Source organism: Hyposmocoma kahamanoa, unplaced genomic scaffold, assembly GCF_003589595.1.
Source record: "Hyposmocoma kahamanoa isolate Upper Pololo Valley unplaced genomic scaffold, ASM358959v1 87, whole genome shotgun sequence".
Classification (NCBI taxonomy): domain Eukaryota; kingdom Metazoa; phylum Arthropoda; class Insecta; order Lepidoptera; family Cosmopterigidae; genus Hyposmocoma; species Hyposmocoma kahamanoa.
This window is the reverse complement of record NW_020654422.1, coordinates 3,703,289-3,720,339: the sequence shown is the minus strand read 5'-3', so window position 1 is coordinate 3,720,339 and position 17,051 is coordinate 3,703,289. Positions and strand designations below refer to the sequence as shown.

At 35.6% G+C, this 17,051-nt stretch overlaps 1 long non-coding RNA gene across 1 annotated transcript; it reads right to left on the bottom strand.

Moving 5' to 3' along the window:
* Positions 1 to 3,292: 3,292 nt before the first annotated feature.
* Positions 3,293 to 4,321, bottom strand: LOC113235441. The gene is made up of 2 exons (XR_003310866.1): positions 4,075 to 4,321; positions 3,293 to 3,571 (listed from the first exon to the last, which is right to left on the bottom strand). It is a non-coding gene; the product is annotated as an uncharacterized LOC113235441 (long non-coding RNA).
* Between the last annotated feature and the right edge of the window lie 12,730 nt (positions 4,322 to 17,051).

The window sequence follows — 17,051 nt, the reverse complement described above, 5'->3', positions numbered from 1 at the left end:
GCCGAAGGTGTATGTACATCAAAAGCAAGTTTGACCCGTTGATGGATTATATTTCTGCCTTCTTGTATCATTAGAACGTACCAAGTATATCCCAGGATTTTTCTCTACTAATCTGGTAGTCTTTTAGATTAATATTATAATAGATTAAATTGTTTTTAATTAAAATTTTACACAAATTTGATCAAATACATAACAAATCACCTTCACGTATGGTAAATAAAATATATTCATCATTCAGCGAAGTCGAAAGAAATAGACTATTAAAGTAAAAAACAAGGCAATAAGTCTCTCAATGGATTTACCTATGCGAGTCAATTCTACAACTAGATTACGTCAAAGAATGTCTTTAAGCTACGAATGAATAGGCATTTTGTGGGCGAGCTCGGTCCATTGCATTTTTACTCTAGGACTAAGTAGTGGTCAAGAATAGGCCATTTAACCCATTCATGGAACCTGGGGGTTAACACTACAATAACTTTATTTTTTTGGTCATTTTGTGTTATTTTTGTACAACTGTATTTATTTACTAATATTATGCCCCCCGGATTTTGTGAAGAAAATAAATAAAAAAACAAAATAAAAACAGAACAGGTCCAAAAAATAAGTTGGCGTAGTGTTCCTGAAGTATCGGGAAAGTAACAGCGTTTACCATAAAAACAAATGTTAGAATGTGATAATTCGGGGCACCCTGTTTCGCTATATGGATCTCAAAAAAACTATTACTGGTTTTTATCGAGTTCTTAGATCTTCGCGATTGTTACACATAGGAAATGAAACTATTTTTCCGGATTTAAATCGCGTGTATTTGTTTTTTCAAACAAACCGACGTTTCGGGCCCTTTACAGGTTGACTACGCACACACTACGGCCCAAAGTCAATCGTGACCATGGGACCTGTCAAGGGCCCGGAACGTCGATTTGTTTGAAAAAACAAATATACGCGATTTAAATCCGGAAAAATAGTTTCATTTCTTACTGGTTTTTAGTGCGATTTCCAAGTACTTTATGTGTAATTGCCGCCTGCTGCTTCTCCAAAGAGATGTATCGAAAATATATTGATATTTGAGGACGTTACATTAAGACGAGAGAGTATGGTAGACACTGATGTTTTTAGTACTAATTCAATATAACAAGGCTATAGCCGTACTTTCTTTTATACAAGAATGTTCACGGGATCAGTCGTCAATGACAAAGCGTAATTATTATTATATTGAATTAATTTAAGCACTACGGCCCAAAGAAAAGTAGTGACATTTTGGAATGCGGTACCAGTCATGAATGGGTTAATTAAAAAAAAGCTATTAATTCCAATGATAAAAAAACGCACCAGAAATCTCACTGTCTAGAGATCGGCAAACGGCTGCGCAAAAATGCGACTAAGTAAGTGTCATGGCGACCGTTCGCCTGTCAAGAGTTTTTACAGTGACGTGGAGCATGACAGTGATATGACAAATGATACCTATCACGTCTGATATTACATCGTATGAACCGTACAAGTGTTTTAGTTACGTAGCTATTTATGTAGAATATCTAAATATTGTCCGATTTTGCTATTTAAAAAAACCAACTACTTATTGACTAACAAAATCTATAAAGTATCAGAATTTTTTAATGATAAATTACATAGTTCATTTGTTTAAGCACGTAACTAAATGTAAACAATATTGAGATGTCTATTTAATGAAATATACATTTAAAAAATGAGTTTTACTTACCTTCAAATACAAAATACAAATACTTAGCTTCATATGAAATTGCATGCCTATTTTAATATGAAATGAAATGAAATGAAATGAAATATTTATTGGCAGGCAAACACGGTAAGAAAAGATATTATTATACAAGGTGTCAAGAACATGTGTTGCACCAGATACTGGAACGCAAATATTAAAATAAATTGAAGTTAAATAATGTCATAAATTAAAATTATACAATTTGTCAAATAAGCAATGTGATATAAAATTAAGTAAAAATGCCAATAAATAGCAACAGCAATAAAATCATAAATTAAACAATATCAAAGAAGTAAGAACAGTATAAATATAAACAAAATTACAAATACAAAAAAAATGTCAATTTCTTTTTACTGTTAAAAAATCTTTGATGTCGTATAAACACAGATCACATAGCAAATCAAGTAACTTTTTTTAAATATCTTTATAGGTAAGTCTGCGATAGCTGCAGGCAAAGCATTATATAAAAATATTTAATAATCATAATCATCATAATCTATGCCAGAATTCTTATTAATAATGATTGATGTGTCATCTGCAAAAAGAGTGCTTGGATATTTTGTTATTTCAGTGAGGTCATTAACATACAATAAAAACAGCAATGGACCTAACATACTTCCTTGAGGCACACCGTATTTATTAACTTTAAACTCTGGTCTGTGGGTCTCAATCTCATTATTATTATTTAACATGTGGTTGTTGACACACGTATGAGATTGCTGTATTTATTAGTTTTATTAGTCCAATGCTCGTGTTTAACTAACTTGTAGCTATAAGTGAAAACCTGTAATTGGCTTTATGTTTTTATTGCTGTTTCTCACTAAATGTTTATAGCTGTTGGTTTTCCATGAATAAATAAATAAAAAAAAATAAAAAAAAACTTCACTACCTCCACACACTGAGTTCTGTTGCTAAGGTAACTCGCTATCCAGTTATGCACCTGGCCACGAAAACCGTATCTTTCTCATTTGGATAGTAGAGTTCTATGGCAAACGCAATCGAAAGCTCTACTCATGCCAAATAAAACAGAACAGACGGGTACTTTCTTATCTGCAAAAGTTGAGATATCTTTGATTACCCTGAAACATGCCTGTGTGGTAGATTTTCCCTTTTCAAATCCAAATTGCTCTACTTTAATAATGTTGTACTTTGATAGGAAAGCCGTAATTCTTTTATGCATTACCTTTTCAAGAAACTTTGATATTACAAATATAAGTGCAATAGGTCTGTAGTTTCCCAAATGGTCTTTTTGCTTCTCATAAACAGCGGTTTTATTATGGACATCTTAAGAGACGAGGGAAATGTATCCTCCGTGAAGGACAGGTTTACCAAGTATGCCAGTAATGGTGATAGTTCATCAGCACACGAAAAACCTTAGTGCACACGTCATCGTAGCCGGTAGAATTCGTGTTGTTGAGGGATTTTATTAAAGTTTTTATTTCCGCTTCGTTTGTGGGATATAAAAACAAACTTGACTCATGCACCTTGTAACCTGGGTTCCCTACCTTTCCCTAATAAGGGTGAAAATAAAAGAAGGTAGGGCGGTTAACTATTTTAATAAAAAAATGAATAAATCCCAGGGTACATAAAAATTTATGATTACGTGGGCTCCGGCCTTAAGGTACGGATCGTTAGCACTCCCGGGGTTATGCACTCCCCTGGGTAAAGGCCGGCTGGAATGTAGATAGCCGGCGCCTTGTCGTGTCGGAGACGGAAGGTGTTGAAGAAGGGCTCCGACGGGAAGTGAACCCGGAACTGCGGCTGCCAGGCACGACGCGCGTCGCTTGTAGATGGTGTTGGCCACGTAGTGGCCGAGGGTTTTAAACCCTAACGGAGTTCCTGTAACATGTTACAGTGCGGGTATACTGCGCTGCTGTGCACGCGCCCGTTGCGATTCCGTCCCGGCAGCTTAAGGAATGCTTTACCCAATGAGGGAACGCTTACGTATTAATCCTGCTGCCGGGAGAAATCACAACGGAATTTAAACTGAAAAATAAAAAAGGTTAAGTACTTGTGGGTAGGCAGAAGGCACCCACAAGCAAGAACAAAGCTAAATAAAACGAAATAAATACAATTGTGAAATGACACGTTGACTAAAAGGAAAGTTCAAAAGGTCAAGTCGCGTAAAACCGCGTGGCATCGCATGTGCCTTCGTTAATTACGCGGATTCGTCAAAATTAAATAACTGGCTGCTGGATTGTTGCTGCCAGCCGTAAGGGAACGTATTTGTTCGACCTATGGATGTACAGGAACCGCGTAATTAACGAATGCACATTCCGCGACCGCCATTTTACAAAAATAGCGAATTACGAAAATAAGTGGTGTGGTATTGGAATACTCACCCGAATACGGGAACTTCTTATACTCACAAGTTGTTAATATCAAAAGCAATTGTCGTAGTTGCCGAAATGCGGATTTATATTTGCAATTTAAGTATTTAGGAGCGCGCGTAGGCGATGCTGGCTCGTGAGAAATGTGGCGCGGACGCCGTCGCAACTCCTTTTATATGCGAGCCGCAGAGAATCCACGCGTGAGCATTAGCGCTCGTTTAACCGATTACGTAGAAAAAAAGGGTATGTAACGTTTTTCGTTACAACCTTTGGTAAAAAATATCGTTACTATCTTGTACCGGGTCCGTAGTCGATAAGTTTAAATTTTAAAAAATGAATATTAAACTCAGATGCTATCTCTCGAGGATTTTCAATCTTAATTTTATTTACGGTAATGTGTTCAATAAAATGTTTGTCACGTAAATGTTTGTCCTTGTTGTTTATTATGTTCCAAGTTCATTTTTATTTTTAGCATTGACCATGTATCTATTACTACAATACTTTTGAGCGGTAATGATAGTCCGTTTCAAAATTTTTGTGTAGGTTTTATACAGCGTCTTTCTATTTTGTGTCTTTTTTTAATTTTTATTCTAATGTAAGTGTGCATTTGACCTCTATCTCACCTGATGGAAAGTGACGATGAGGTCACACACACAATGGAGCATGCATACCTAGATAATGCCCATTCACTCTCGCCTTGAAAAAGTCCAAGTTATAACGTTCAGGGAACAAGTCTGCAGGCAGGGAATTCCAGTCCATAGCCGTTCGTCATATAAATGTGGAAGCGTAAAGCTTCGTGCGAATCTTTGGAATATCCACAACATAGGAGTGGAAGCCAAGCCTACGCCTAGTCCCCCGATGATAGAAAGGGAAAGTCGGAATTAAATCGTGTAATTCCATCGCACACTCTCCGTGACATATCCTGTAAAATACCGATAAGCAGGCAACTTTACGGCAGTGTTCAAGGCTCTGCAGCTTTGCCTCTACTAATTCCGAGTCACCTATAAGGTTCTTGGCACGCTTGTCAATGGAATCCAAGGTGGCCAGTTGATATGTAGCAGAGCCATCCCAAAGGTGGCAACAGTACTCCATACACGACCAGACTTGTGCTTGATACAGCTTCAGTTGCTTCAGCAACTGTCCCGGTGTGAAGTCATGCCTCACCCTGGAAAGGATGCCAAGCTTCTTGGCTGCATTTTTGGCCATGGATTCAATGTATCTGCCGAAGTTTAGATTGGATGACAGGTCCATTCCAAGTAGCTGGAGACGGTCGGCTATTGGTATGGATATATCACGAAAAGTCGGAATAAACTCAAAAGGGACTCCGTTTAGTGTAGAATAAACACGCCTGCGTTTTGGTAGCGTTAAATTTGACTAGATTGGCATCGCCCCGATCGGAGACTGCCTTGAGCGTCAAATCTAAACGGCTAACCATGGACTCTCGACAAGACTGGATTTCCTCTCCTCTGACCTTTGCATTGGTCAAGGATCTATCTACAACTGTGCTGTCATCAGCATACGCAAAGGTACCTGGAATTAACATATCATTGATATGCAGCAGAAAGAGAGTTGCAGACAGTACGGAACTCTGAGGAACTATCGCCATATGTTCGGAAGAGTAGCCTTCTAAGACCACTCGAATGGAACGTTCACTCAAGAAATCCGAGATCCAATTGCAAAGGTCAGTGGGAAGCCCATAACATGGAAGCTTGCTTAAAAGGTTGTCCACTGAAAAGTCTCTAGGTCTGATAATGTGATTTACAACATGTTCTTTTTGCTTAAGAAACCCGCTATGTTTTGATGCATGGTTCGAAAATTGCAATAAGTATCTATAAAAAAGAGGAGGAGTCACAAACATCATTTATCAACAAGCTTAAATCTTTAAATTTTGGCGTAGACCTATGTTATTCAAATTGCCCTTAAAAACAGTAATCGTATTAATATCGTAGTAATATGCGGTAATCGTACGTAAGATTCTTGTTCGAGTCCAGTACATAAGCATATTCATGAGTCAAATTGTCACGATAGAGTAAATTGTTACATGTGTTAACCCGCTCGTTAAATAATAAGCTTGTATTTAACTCGTATCTGAAAGTTGGTAAACATATGAACACATTGGTATCTTGAATTTTTAACAGTTCAGTCCTGAGCATATTCACTAAAATTTTATAGTCTATACTGGTTGGTCCTTTTCCCCTATTGTTATATCGCATGAGTCATACAGTGTATAATTATTCACTTTCTTCTCTAAATTTGTCAGTAGCTGCTGAAGTCCTACATTTGGTGTCAAGTAATGGCAAATTTTTGTGTTCTGGATGGTAGATGTTGCTGTCGTTAGAACCTTGTTTCTTTTATTACATTTATATATACCTTGTTTCTTTTATTATACTGCTAATAATACACATATTGTGTTGAATATGTCGAGTATCGTGTTTTGGCGTAGTCAGGCCAGTAATTAATGTACCTAGCAATTTTGGTGAACTAGTAACGCCATCTTGCGGGGAGTAGTGTTTATTGTTATATACTCTTTGAAGTTAAAAAATGCTAAGTTTTTCTTTTAAATTTATTTTAATTCTTTTTTTGAGTCGACGAACGACTAATGGAAGTAAAAGTATGTTTGCTGTTCTATATTCTGTGTGTTCTATATGCTATATTCTGTGCATATTTGCTTAAGTTGTTTATTTTGTAATTCCCGTTTTTGTAGTTGTTTTAGTAACGTCGCGTTTTCCTTAAGCAAATTAATAATTTCGTTTTCCGCTGCTATTTATTTCAGTTTTTAAGTCCTGTAAATCACTTTCAAGGCAAGATCTAGAGGCAGCTTCTATTTAAGTTAATTGAGTCTGATGATATCTCAGTTTCTTCGTCATCTAAACAGCTAAAAGAGTTCTCAGTAGACACGTTTATGACGATTTTTTAGCGATCTGTAACTTTTTCGTTTTTTTTATGAAAATCCAACCAACATGATTCACATTTCCAGGCTTTTTTAATATCTGTAGTCATCAGGTGAAACCTTTGAGATGAGACATTTGCGCATGTTAAATCATATATCTTGTCACAATTTACACAAACTAGAAATTCTCTACCATTTATTTTTTGTTTACATTTATCACATCGTGTAGTAATTTTTTTCTTTTTGTGCGCTCTTGAGTCTGCTAGCAATACTTAGTTATCTAACCGCTCACGCGATACATGCAGCCGTAGACGCATACCACACCTAGAGGTGCCGGTGATGATTTTATACCGATTTATCGGATATCGAAGTTATAATAGGTAAAATAACTAATATTAATTGCTATTTCGGTAACTACTCTAGCAAACCATAAAGTTTTTAATGCCTGGGTCTGTCATTTAAAAAAATAAACAACTTCAAAAATACGTCACGACAATCGTGTGTGTTATTGTTTGGGCTGGTGATTTCGGTTTTTATTTATTGAAAACATACCGTAAGTAGCGTTTTTTAAGTTTACCCTGAATATAAATGTTTATAAACTATACTTTAAGGAGTAATTTCATGGTAAACGTTAGAACCACTCAAACGGAATATTATCATATAAATATGAGGTGTACTTGGATTGGATAAATCCAAGTACACCAAAAATTACATTAGTGCTTTTTAAGTGCAGTATATGCGGTGTATTACTGCATTTTATTTGAGATGTGTTTGTTGGTAGTACGGAGGGTATTTATTTAGCAATGCAGAATAATAATTTTTATTCATAAAAACTTGTATTTAAACTGAACCCTTTTCTATTTTGCGAAACCAAATAGCCGCCATTTTGCGGTTGGAGGAGCGCATCGCGTGAGTGGATAGTTTGGTAAATTATCACTAGATGTCACAGCTTTACCCTATGCAATAGAAAGTTCGGTACTGGTTGCGACACGTATTGGAAATTTCGTGTACTATCTTCGGTTGAAAGCGACATCTAGTTGTTGCACTGTGCAACTAGTTGATAAAATCAAACGTTATCGCTCGTGTGACGTATTCACAGCCGAATGGCAGCTGATTGACAGCTGTATGTTGTTTACGTTTGAAATTTAATATTGATTAGACCTATTGATTTGTAAAGTATGTATTTCAATAAAAAGATGTATCAAGATTGTTTACATTTAGTTACGTACCTAAATAAGTAGACAATAGTTAAGTACCTAAACAAATGGAATATAGGTTCATCGTTCAAATTTTGCGATTTTTATAAATTATATGTTCAAATTCTTACCATTATTTTGACATCTAGTAACATTTTACAATTATCACCTTTACAATTGCCCCATATAACTATCATCGCGCTCAAATTATTGACTTATTTATTAAATCTACATTTATGTGTGCACGCTCATGTGATATTATTAAAAAAACTTGTTACACCTGGTTCAGTCTGTTGAAGTGCATGTGAGTAAATGTACCTTTTCGGCAGTTTAGGACCACAATTAGAAATAACTACAATTAAAAAGGAATACTTCTCGAATTGACCAATCCTTAAATTGTAATATAACTTAAATATGTTTGTATGCCTAATGATTGGGCCGACGCAGTAAAACTACACACATCAAAAGTGTCTAATCTAAAACCAGGGGGCCTACCATAACCTTTCCAAAAACAATCTTATTTCAATGTAAGTATAAAGTAAGCTTATTGTAATATTACTCATTTTCATACCATGACAAACCTATCAACCAAGTAATGTATTATTGCTAAAGTGACTGAAAGAAAGAACGATTTCCCAATATTGTCTATTCCTTACTAAAAGTAGGAATGAAATAACGCTATATGAACTGTATAATATAACTCTTTCTTTTGTGATGTTCCGAATCGTGTTATCGTAGTATAATGCTAAAGTACTTAATATTATTTACATTCAGAGAATTTTAACTGCCAAAACAAGAAAAGTACGTAATAATGAAATCTATTAAAATTATGTTGTTTTCAATTATTGTTCCGCATTTTCATGAAGAAAAATAAATAAAACAAGCTGAGTCTTGATAGTCACGTTGTGAATTCGGAACCGTAGTCTAGTGTCAACTGTTAGTTTCGCCAAGGAGCATATAGATGGCGCTGTCATAATTTTACGAAATAAACATCGCGTATGTTTATTTTACGAGAAATGATTTCCTATGTGCTATTAAATAAAAATATTGAAGAGATATATGTAAATCAATAAATTCAACTTAACTTTTAATCATTACAAATCAATATTAAGACAATAAAACTGAATTAATATTGTTTCCTTTGTATCCGTGTAACTATTTTAAGATTACTAAATTTGACATAAGAGCAACATTACTTTAATGTCAAAGTCGCGTCATAGTAGGAACTGAGTGAATGAATAGTTACAAAGCTGCCAGTAAAACATCATAGTTTTAACATTACAAATAAGCTTACTTTAAGCGCGTTATGGTACGAAAAGTCAATATAATGTTAAAGTAATATTGTTTTAAGAGGTTGTGTTAGGCCCCCTGGTCTTTTAATTACTTTTTAACACCAATGGTTTGTTTTGGTTTAATAAATAAATAAATAGTTTAATAAATTAATAAATTTATACCTTGATCCCGGACACTTTTGAGGTATGTAATATATACTTGACAATTTCTATATGTCTTCAATACAACCTGTGTCTTCACAAATAAATAAATTATGAAATATTGTGTTTTGTCTAGAAACACAACAGAGAGTGTTAGGCAAGTTCCAAAAAAAATAAGTTAAAAATTTTTCCACCTCTTCAGCTTTTTTCCTGGAACTTCATATCATTTGCTTATGGTACTCTAGTATTATAGCCTTGTAAAATACAATGTTTCGAGCCAATGCAGTAAAAATACATGAACTTCGAAAGATTGAGTATTCATTTTGATACTGCCGACTGATCATAAGTATACATAACATGTAAGCTTTAAAATTTGAAATAAATAAATTTGTTTTTGAGCTGTCTTTTCTTGAATCTAATGAAAGCATCATGCGCATAGTTTATCAAATTATATAGTGAGATACTCGATAAAATAAAAAGTAATGTATGTCTTACTACTGTGATATTCATTTATTTTTTGCGAAAAAACTCCAATAGTTTATTGCTAAAGTTCGCCTGGTCCGAACACTAACTTTCCCCGTATTTCATTATGCTGAAGAGTCATGGGCGCTCCGTGAAATTGAGACGAAGAAGAGAGACGCTCTGGAAATATGGTACTGGAGAAGACTTGGGGTATCGTGGACAGATTTCGTTCAAACATTTACATACTCCAAGAACTCGGCATCAAGCAGCGTCTGTCTGCTGAGGTACAAACTCGCATCCTGAAGTTCTTCGAATACGTTTCAAGATGGTGTTTTGACTCCATAGAGCATTTTGTCGTGCAAAACTGAATAGAGGGCACTGGACTGAAGGGCAACGACCAGCCCCGTTCCTTTCTACATAAGTTTTAATTATAGTGATCCTCCCTACCGACCTTTATTAAATACGTGAAGGGCACTATAACCTGTGCCGGCACAGAGACCTTCTCAGTCAGGTTCCGACCCCAGATCAGCCCGTTTGACCGACTTAATCCGGTTCTCTAAAGGCTAGTGCTATGGGTGAGCTGCCCCGGGTGCACGTATAGCACCCTCCTATTTCCAGATAGTTACTGGAGCTGTAGGTACGCTAACATCCTATTACGCATTGCGTTACCACCGCTAAACCGTTGTTTCTAAACTCTACTACCAAATCTCCTCTTTGGTGGCAGAGCTGTAGGCACGCTCTCTAGTTCCCAGAAACTTACACGACAGGAGGAATCGGAGGATGTCTAGCTCATCCTCTGCTAGCTCTCCGGGCTAGTACCGCAGATGCCAGTCACAGTGTCCTGCGATAATGTCCGGACATAGCTTCCGACTACTTGCCCCGCGCGTCTCCATGACCAAATAAACTCTGCACTTTTTTGCATGAGTGCACGAGACACTCATGCGAAGGAGTGCAGACAGAAAGAGATGGCGAGATATCAGATATAAGCATCAGCCTACAAACATACTTCGCGATGACTACGACCGTTCTGTCAGAGTGCAACGAAAAAGAAGAAGTTTGTTATAATTGTAAATAACAAAGATCGAACACATAGAAATTTTCGTACGGTGTTGTATCTGTTTTGCCAGTCTAGAACAACCGGTCCACCAATACAAATTTCACCTTTTCTTTTCTTTTTTTTCGGTTCACAAATTTTTCTGTGCATGTGTTATATACAATTCTTTGTGTTTGGTTTTTGACAGCTTTTTGCGGTAGCGCCAAATGTAAGAAATCTATAAAAGTTTTTCTTTAATGTACCAGATGCCATTACAGCTAACCGAGTTTCACAAGAGATGTCGGTTTAAAATTTGTAATATTGATTTTAATATGAAAAATATGTGATGTTTTGATAACATATTTTTTTTGTGAAAGTAAGTTGAAAGTGCTTTGTTATAATTATTAATAACAAAGACCGAACACAGAGAAAATTTCCTTCGGTACCTACAATGTTTTGTTTTTGGTTACCTCGGCAGCTATAACTTCTGAACTAAATAGATTATACAACGTCAGCGCTAAATAAGACGCGTTTACAAACACGCAAGTGTCAAGTCCGTCCGCTAGAAACGAAATAAATCTGCATTCTTGTTTTTTCCACTCCAGGAAAGCCACAAGTAAGAGTAAAGAAATTAGTATAATTATACAGAGGTACAGGAGCTTAATTATAATGCAGGCAGAGAAAGTATATCTTAAAAAGTATAAACTACGAGTTTTTACGAATTATTTTATTTTTCACTAGCTATTCAACGTAATCCGATTGAGTCAGATTAAAGCTGTACGAATTTACAATTTTAACTTTTTATCGAAAAAAATCTTTGGATTTGCAATCGTTTTTCACTTTAAGTTCACAGTGCAAAGACCTGACAGGATCTGAGTTGCCCTACATTGGCACATAGAGACAGAGTTGTGTCATATCAGATCGAAGATTCTTTCTTTGTGTTCGATCTTTGTATTAATAATTATAACAAACTAATGGAGTAATCATAACATTCAGCAAAATTAATATTCAAAATGCACTTAAATTTTTTTGTGATAGGGTTGAAATTGTAAACATTTCCGCATAAATCGGACAGTTTCGTACGATCACTTAAAAGAATCGACTTGCTCGTAATTATTAGTAAGAAACTGATAATGTTAACGAACGAAGTTATTCTCAAATAATCACAATATTATCTATATCGATATTGGCTGACAACGCTCTGGCAAACAATTCAATATCAATCTCAGTATCAGATTACCGTCACACCAACTAGTCATCACAACTAAGACGTGGTGTGCTTCAGAGCCCCATATGATGGCGACTGTTAATTCAATGCGTATCATTACGTACGTTAACAAAGAGATTTTAACAAACATTATTTTCAATCAATAAATACATTATTATTATTCTTAACACATTTGTCTTGAACTCAACAGTTTCTCTGCCTAAAAGATTTGCTATTCCAGCAAAATAAATTCAGTAGAAATGATTAGTGAGTGTGCTACCTGTGCCAATAGTCCGTGGAGTTCCACATACTCGAGCTCAATCCGCCATTTTTGCTATGTACGTTATGGTCGTGTCTATCGAACGCGTATTATTACGTCTGTTAACAGAGATACTTTAATATACAAAGTCAATCGATAAATACATTATTATTATTCTTTCTTCATTGTTTTTCTCAACATAAATAAGCATGACAGATGATTATTTACGGTAATTTCTAAAAGTGAAACTGAAGTCTAATAAAGTTCAAAGACGATAAGCGAACGGTTGATATGAAGTAAAGTAACCTAGTTATAAAAATCGATAAAACGAAAATTACCTATAAGGCAAGGAAAGAGAAAAGAAACCTTTGCAAACTAAATTGGTCTATGAAAATTGGTTAAACAGTTAAAATAGAAGTACATATATTTTTAATGATACCAAGTGACAGGACGAACAACTCGTGCCTCTGGTGGTAAGCGACACGCCTGTCCATAACAATTTGAGTGTTATTTGGAGCTTTAGAGCAAAAAATCTAAGGGACATTGTCGCTGCGCCCGTCACCCATAACTTGACGAGCCTTGTAATCTTACCCTTCAAAACGCAGAACGCAGTAATGCTCACATGCGCTATTGTCTACCGTGATTAGGAACTGACTAGAGGAACGAAATATTTGTTCGAAGTAAAGCATCATATGTTGTACGTGTTTTCAAAGCTCACACGAAATTTGTACGGGCTAGATAAAACTTGAAAAAACAAAACAGATGCGCTACATATAATTATATATATCGTCCTAGTTTATTACAACACTCTGTTCTGGTAACCAGGGGGTCTACTCCCGTTCTCCGTCTGATATTCGTCCGAAACAATTAGTGTCAAATAAGTAATACACAACCAAATTGAAAGACGTATGATGCGAATGAAGCTTCATACTTGTCATTGTCTTTTTATTTATTTATTTTTAACCGACTCCAAAAAAGGTGGAGGTTCTCAATTCGACTGTATGATCTTTTTTTGTACGTATGTTACGCGATAACTCCGGTATTTGTGAACCGATTTTCATGATTCTTTTTTTGTTGGAAAGGGGGTACTTCCATTGTGGTCTCATTTCATTTTGAAGAAAATCACCCACCTTTAAGGGTGGCTGTTCACGCATGAAGATTCATTTTTATAAATAGCGCCTTTAATTTAGGAGCAATTATTGTAATGTTGTAATGTTGATTCTGCTATTTCTCCAATTCAAGGCGTTTTTCTCTCAATATACTTTGAGTAGTGAGAACCGATTGTTATTATCTCCAGTGTCAAGTCCTGTATAGTGGCGAACTAGGGGATATTTCAATAAAAGTTAGCAAATAGACGTAATTCCACGTACTTTTGAGGTCGGTTTTATTAGTACTCTGTACTGAGGTTATATTTATTACATATTGCTTACAGTCAACCCAAACGCAATAGTAATACTTAAAGTAAAATGAACAAACAACATTAAGTAAATTACAAAAATGAAGAAAATATGAAAATTTATAAAATTGTAAATACAATGCCATAAACAATAAATTATTACAAATTGACATTAATGAAAAAATAGATAAAATCCATTTGTTATTACATTTTAAACTAACACATAATACTCATTACTTAATACTGCTGTCTGGTCTGCGGTCAAGGACTCCAGATAGCGTCCTGCGGAAAACATGGATTTTGATTCTGCATGCAAAAAGATCCAACGAGGAGTCAAAGTTAAGCAACTGATTTAGATACTTAAGTGCTCGGGGCAGAGGGGCCATCTCACTCACTCTCATCGTGTGATAGGTACTGCAAATAACCTCATTCTATGAAGTATGTACTTTTGATTTAGTCATGTATTACTTATTTAACAGCAATTGTTTCGGACAGTTTCGAACAAGACCTTGAAAAATTTCCCTTTTAACAGTCATAGTTTTTGGCTTCGAAGGTCTACAATAAAGTTCCGACTGAAATTAGAAATTGCTGTAATTGTGTAGAAGTATCAAATATTATTTTACATTACAGAGCGTTTTGAAGAGAAGGAGCACCCATTTATACTAGGAGAAAGTTTTCGCGCGGCTGTCGCGACCGTCCAGTTACCACGCCTTCATGTAGATTAATGGCGAATCTGAATTCTATTTTCCAGGCAACAACATTTAAATTCCTCTGAATAATACAACCGCGCGGCCGCCGCATAGACCAAATTCAAACCAGACTTGCCCGCGTGCCTGAAACGCTCATTTCAGTAAAAATGTAAAAACTAATGGAATAGAGCGTATTATGCCATAACTCGCTCGGCGACCGTGCGGTGGCCGCGGGGGGTAAGCGCGATGAAATTCGTGTCGAATACATGTGCCTAATTAGGCATTTCAAATCAACACACACGCATAATAAGTTAAATAAAAAACAAACGACCATAAAACTTCATGTTTTTTACCATTACGTGATTTTTAGCATTCCAAGGTTTAAGTTTTCTTTATAATATTTTTTCAATAAAAAGTTGAAAACAGTCAAGGAAGGATGGCGACTTCCCGTGTATTTTGCGACCCAGTGTCTTTGACGACGTGTATTAAAGATACCTATCGATACTTGTAATTCATTATTAAAGCATCAAAAAAGCTAATTGAGTACAGCCTGTAGAAGCTGGAGTTATAAAGTTGATATTGGTTATGTTTATTACGTTGTCCTGTATTTCGCTTCAGATGTTTATTTGTTCGTAGTAGCAGAAAACAACAAGCTTTCAGTTGTTTTCCCAAAAATAATAAAGAACTTGCTGAATATTCCCAAATGTGCCGAACACTGCCACATTTAGTATAACGTTAATATTGTGATTATATAAATGACCCAAACGCATGGTGTAATTCCAACTACCTATCAAATGTTAAAACAAAATGTTTTTGCCAGGTGAATTTAGCCTACGAATGAATGGTAGTTTTAGTCGATGTCCTCGACGATTTCTGAGACGTGCTTATCGCAGTAATTTAAAATGCATATTTGTAGTAACACCTTTATAATCTGTGTGTCATAAAGGAAAAATAATTGAATTTGAGAAAATTCACTTCCTAAATTGGTTCCACAAAAGTTCCAGTGGTTAGTTGTTGTTGATAAGTACTATTACAAACACGGTGAAACGCTAACCCACCATGGTTTTCTAGTCTACAAAATCAATTATTATCTAATTAAGTATGCAATCTAAATGTTCGATTTTGTATTAATAATTATAACGAACTAATGGAGTAATTTCACAAAAAATAATTGAATATCTATTCAATGCAAATTTAATAACTGATAATAGCGACATCTCTCGCTGGTAGCTGCAAGTCACCTAACTGGATGACGAAATACTCTCATAGATGGCGTTACGGCTTAAAAGTCGTTGAAAATCAATTAAAGGTTTAAATTCAAGGTTTTCGTTTTTTAACTATTCCATCTGATATTCACTAGTATTTTGAGAAACTAAATCACGTTTACTCGATAGAATTAATTCTCAAAATAGCTTTTGCTTATTGACCGTTTCTCGTTTTATTTCATAATAGAAATTAATTTATCTGTAAAGTTTGGTTCAAATTGTTCTAATTGAGCTGATTTAATTTGAATTTCAAATAAAGGTTTTCTATAAATGTTCTTTTCCCGAATTTCTTTGCTTTGTACATGGGAGATTTTTGCATTATCTCGCTATATTCTTAAAATCTTATGAAAGTTTAAAAAACGATTCTGACCATGTCAGTTGTATTATAGAAATATATCAAAAAAGTAAATGTAGAAAATCGATTTCTTTTAGACCCGTACCTAATTAAAATAAAAAATAGTCTAAGGCTCAACTCACACTGGCGCAGAGTAGAAGCGTCGCGACGCGTCATGTGTTTCGCCTATAGCACATTCATCTCTATTTTCCAAGTATTAAGGTACAAATTTGTGTTATGTAAATATAGAGTCAAGCGTCGACGCGCGGCGCCGCGCGTTACTTGAGCGCCGTGAGGCGTCAGACGCTGGCCACTCTGTGACGGCGCACTAATGCGAGCGTCGTTGCGCGTCGACGCGTGTCGCCAGGCGTTGTAGTTGAAAAACAGGACGCGACGCGACGCTTCGATTCTGCGCCAGTATGAGTTGAGCCTTAGTACAGTTCAGTTCGTCAGCGTTGCCGCAAACGTGTTTCAACAAAGTGAAATCTAATAAACCAGATTCATCCTCTAGTTTGCCATCCATAGAGGCGGAATATTTTCATTAAATTTGAACTATTACTCATCGAAATCGGTTCACAAGTGACCGTGTAACACGCACACAAAAAAATACAGTCGAATTGAGAACCACCTCCTTTTTTGAAGTCGGTTAAAATACTTTTATTAACGACTGAAATAATAATAACATAAATTTGTACTTTTATTGGTTTCTTTATAAGATATCGACAAGTTTGACATGGTTATTGTGTATTGTGAGTGTGCAAATGGAACTAATTATACCTATTATTATTATTGTAACGAGGTTATTGTTATTGGAGCGTAGGTGCC